This window comes from Mesoplodon densirostris, chromosome 20 (genome assembly GCF_025265405.1).
Source record: "Mesoplodon densirostris isolate mMesDen1 chromosome 20, mMesDen1 primary haplotype, whole genome shotgun sequence".
In the NCBI taxonomy this organism is placed as follows: domain Eukaryota; kingdom Metazoa; phylum Chordata; class Mammalia; order Artiodactyla; family Ziphiidae; genus Mesoplodon; species Mesoplodon densirostris.
Window position 1 is genome coordinate 14,718,320 of NC_082680.1, and position 4,920 is coordinate 14,723,239.

At 39.4% G+C, this 4,920-nt stretch overlaps 1 pseudogene; it reads right to left on the reverse strand.

The window, feature by feature from the left end:
* Positions 1-2,004: 2,004 nt before the first annotated feature.
* Positions 2,005-2,382, reverse strand: LOC132481304 (large ribosomal subunit protein eL33-like; annotated as a pseudogene).
* Positions 2,383-4,920: the final 2,538 nt, after the last annotated feature.

Consider the following 4,920-nt stretch of genomic DNA (forward strand, 5'->3'; position numbering starts at 1 on the left):
TCCACATTTCCACTAAGGTTCTATGCATAAATAAAATATTCCCCTGTATTCCACAGCAATATATCTTATGTTTTTTAATATGCAGCAATGCCAGCCAACTAGAAGCTGAGGTGGAGACACTGAACAGCTACCTTGGCACTCGGTTCTTGATATATGTTCAAAGGGTTAAAATTTTCGGCAAAGCCAATAGGATGACAGCCAGACAAAACATTCACAGTCCTCAGGGTGGAAAATAATGTTGCCAGGCCAGCCAAAATATAATTTCTCCTATGTCTTTTCTCTCCAGGAAGTACTTCTGAAAAATACCTTTCCAGCACAATAGTCATTGAATCCAATTATATATTTTTAGACACCACTAACCATTCTTTTTTTATTTCTTTCATTTCAGGAAAATTCTCCACATCTGGAAAGAACAGCAATGAAGAACAGGAACTGGTGCATTCATGCTCGGCTCGTACCGGGCATGTTTTGTTTAATTTCCTCCATTTTTATGACACTTTCCTATGCTGCTACTCCAGACGTTCAATGAAACACCTCACTGCCAGAAACTGTAGGGGAAGGAAAATCTACAGAAAGTCTGACTGAAGGTCTGAGTGTGAGATACCACAACCATCAGCAGAGGCAACAGGAGCAGGTGTTCAGGCTTCTCAGAACCACTTCCCTGGGGTCTCATCTTGGTCTCTGTGTATAAACTCTGCTGCCTTTTGCACCTCTGATCCATTGCCAGACAAACTGGTGAACTGTCCTACCTGTACTTGTCTTCTGTAGCCTGTCTTCCTCTGTAATGTCAGAAAGAACACAAAGGGCCCTATCATTGATTCAGTTTTCCATACTTCACCCATAGAGTCTTCAATCAATCAGTTTTTCCCCTGGGCAGGTGAGAAGTCATTTCCTTCTATCTTTTCGTTTATTAAGAAGCAAGAACTAGCTATGAATACTATCTAGAGCGTGGTCTGGTGGGGAGATAGGGAGGAATGAGATATGAGATACAGGTCAAAAACGGAGCCATGACCTTAGCTTTAAGCATGATGGAGAAGAAAGGCAAGGTTGGTGCCTAGAGAAGCCATCTGTTTAGAAAAAGATGTGAGAATAGATGAATACTTAGCGCCTCGTCTCTGCATATTATCTAAGGGAAAAAAATTGGCTTTTGCTTATTTACAATATGAGAATGAGTTTCAAATCCTTGGCTAATAGGTGGAGGCAAGGTGGGGAGGAGAGTCCATGAGGGTACTAGGTGTCCACAATATGTGAGACAGAAAAGCACAAAATGGGGAGTGTTGACCTTAAACAGACTGCCAGTTATTTGTCCAGCAAAGCATGGGTTTATTCAGGATCAGCAAAGAATTGCAACGGCGAGCCACTCAAAAGTCTCCCCGAAGCAAGGAGAGGAGAACTCTTTTAAAGAGGAGAAGAGGAAGTTGGGAGGGCTGTACTAAACAAAGAGTCCATTGGAGGAACTGAGAGTGCCAAGTATAGTGGCTTTTCATTGGCTGAGTTGTGACAGTCTCTCATTGGCTGAGCTCTTGCCAGACAGGAAGAGGAAGTCTTTCTTCTTCCTGTCGGGATCTGCAATCCTTGTAGGGTGGAGAGCGCCCCCTCTGGCTTCCAGACTCTGTTTTAATTAAGATGTCTTTTTATTAATTTTTATAGGTGGTTGTGGACTCTAAAGCCAAATTGTGACAATTCTGTACACTTTTCAGGGGGCAACTCTTGGCCTATTTTAAACATCCTAAATTAACTTTTTCCTTCACTACTCTTTCTCCCTTACACAACCACACTGCCAGTTAAAAAGAGAAAAATTTCCCTCTCATATCTATATTGGGATAGGTGATAAATCTCTTGATTGGTTTAAAAAAATTTTTTTTTATTCATCAAATATTTATTACCTTGTATTCAATCAGTACGGTCCTATGCTAGACACTGAATCAGAATGGTTCTATTTTTTATTTTATTTTATTTTTTACAAGGGAACAAATCCACACTTTTATTTATTTTTCAGTAAGTTTAAATCTTTGAAGGGTACAGCATCACACGAATTCTGTGTCCAGTGGCCTTAGTGGGAAGGTTGCTTCAGAATTTGGCATGAACCATGCCACTGTTTCCATGAGCCTGAGTTATCTTTCCCCAGATTACTCTGGTTTTGTTAGGTTTTCCACCAGGAGTTACTGTGTTGTTCTTTGCTTTGCACACATAAGCACATCTCTTGCCTAGATAGAATTCAGTTTCATCTCAAGCATATACACCTTCAATTTTCAGGAGAGCTGTGTGCTCCCTCTGGTTCCATAGACACTGCTTATAGCCAGCAAGAATGGCCTTGGACCACAGCCTTCCAGACATATTTGTTGTTTTAGAAGTCCTGCTCCCAGCAGGCCTCCACAGGGTCCAAGATGGTTGAAAAAGAAAAGTATTTATTTAATTTAAATTTAAAATTTTATTACGGAAATAACATTTAACATGAGATCTACCCCTTAAATTTTTTTAAATGTACAATATGTTATTGTTGACTATAGGTACAATATTGTACAGCACCTATTTAGAGACTATTCATAGATACCTCATACAAATGGAATCAAGCCATACCTGTCTTCTGTAACTGGCTTATTTCACTTAGTTTGTCCGTAAGCTTCATTCATATGGTCATGTATTGCAGAATTCCTGTCTTTTTTTAAGGCTAAATAATATTCCATTAGATGTATATTCCATAGTTTCTTTACACAGTCATCTGTTAATGGACCTTTAATTGTTTCCACAACTTGGAAATATTGTGAATAGTGCTGCAATGAACATAGGGGTAATAAAACTTTTTGGATCCTGATTTCAATTCTTTTGGATAAATTCTAGAAGTGGAATTGCTGGATCTCAAGGTAATTCTACTTTTATTTGTTTTTTTAAAAATAAAAATTGTATATATTTAAGGTGCACAGCATGGTGTTTTGAGATATATACATATATATATAGTGAAATGATTACTACATTCAAGTTAATTAACATATCCACCTCCTCACACAGTTAACATGTTGTTGTTGTAAGAACACCTGAAATCCACTCTCTGAGCAAATTTCCAGTACACAATCCAGTACCATTCACTATAGTTACAATGCTGTAATTAGATCTCCAGATCTTATCCATTCTACATAACAGAAACATCATACCCTTTGACCAACGTCTCCCCATTTCCCCCACTTCCCAGCCCCTGGTAAACACTGTTCTACTCTGTTTCTATGTATTCAACTTTTTAAAGATTTCACATATAAATGAGATCAGGCAGTATTTTTCTTTCTGATTGTGGCTTATTTCACTTAGCATAATGTCCTCCATTTTCATGCATGTTGTCGCAAATGGCAGAATCTCCTTTATTTAAAGCTGAGTAATACTTCATTGTATGTACATACAAACATTTCTTTACTCAATCATTCATCAATGGACACTTAGGTTGTTTCTGTATTTCAGCTATTGTGAATAATGCTGCAATGAATATGGGAGCGCAGATATCTTTTTGAGGTACTGCTTTAATTTTCTTTGGGTATATACCCAGAACAGGGATTTTTGGATCATAAGGTAGTTCTATTTTTAATTTTTTGAGGAACCTCCATACTGTTTTCCATAATTGGTGTACCAGTTTACAATCCCATCAGAAGTATATAAGGGTCCCCCTTTCTCCACATCCTCCCTAACACTTGTTACCTTTTTTGTCTTTTTTTTTGAGGGGGCGGGTACACGGGCCTCTCACTGTTGCGGCCTCTCCCATTGTGGAGCACAGGCTCTGGACGCGCAGGCTCAGTGGCCATGGCTCACGGGCCTAGCCGCTCCGTGGCATGTGGGATCTTCCCGGACCGGGACATGAACCCGTGTCCCCTGCAATGGCAGGCGGACTCTCAACCACTGCGCCACCAGGGAAGCCCCTTTTTTGTCTTTTTGATAATGGTTATTTAACTGATGTGACGTGAGATCTCATTATGATCTTGATTTCCATTTCTCTGTGATAGTGATGTTGAGCACCTTTTCATATATCTAATGGTAATTTGTATATCTTATTTGGAAAAATGTTCAGCTCTTTTGCCCATTTTTTATTTGAGTTTGTTTTGCTATTGAGTTGTATGAGTTTCTTACATATTTTGGATATCAGATATATGGTTTTCAGTTATATGGTTTATCAGATTTATGGTTTTCAAATATTTTCTCCCATTCCATGGGTTGCCTTTTCATTTTGTTGATGGTTTCCTTTCCTGTGCAGAATTTTTTAGTTTATTTATTTATGCTTTCGTTGCCTAAGCTTTTGGTGTCGTATTCAAAAAATCATTGCCAAGGTCAATGTCAGGGAGGTTTTTCCCCTGTGTTTTCTCTTAGGAGTTTTATGGTTTCAGGTCTTACGTTTAAGCACACATACATATTTTTATGTATAGTGTAAGATAGGGGTCTATAGATCCCTGATTTAAAACAAAATCCTTTCCTTCTTTCTGTGCACCTTTTTTTCCTTTATTTCCTCATTTCCTCCATTCCTTTCTTCCTAATTTGGTCAACAAACTACTAGGTGAAGATGTGAAAAAACTGTCATCCATACAGTGTTACGGGCAGTGCCTAAGGGAGGCTTTCAGAATCTGAGTGAGGTACCAGAGTGTCTGGAAGCTTGGGTGCACTGGTGGCAGCCTGGCCTGGTTATTCGAGGATGAGAGAGTTGAGGAAGATGTCTGAAGGTGGAGGTGAGTAGTGGCATCTAATGTGAAAGACTGAAGATTGAGTGGGGTGAGAATGGCATGCATGAGGAGGAGTGAAGCGGTAGTTGCTAGTGCAGGGTATTCAGAAAGCAAGCAGCTTGAGAAGTTTGTCACACCGGTGGCGGAGAGATGGGGAGGGTGGAGAGGAGGGTGATGGTGGCTTTTATATGAGTTGAGTACCTATGAAGGCAAATAATCAAATAGT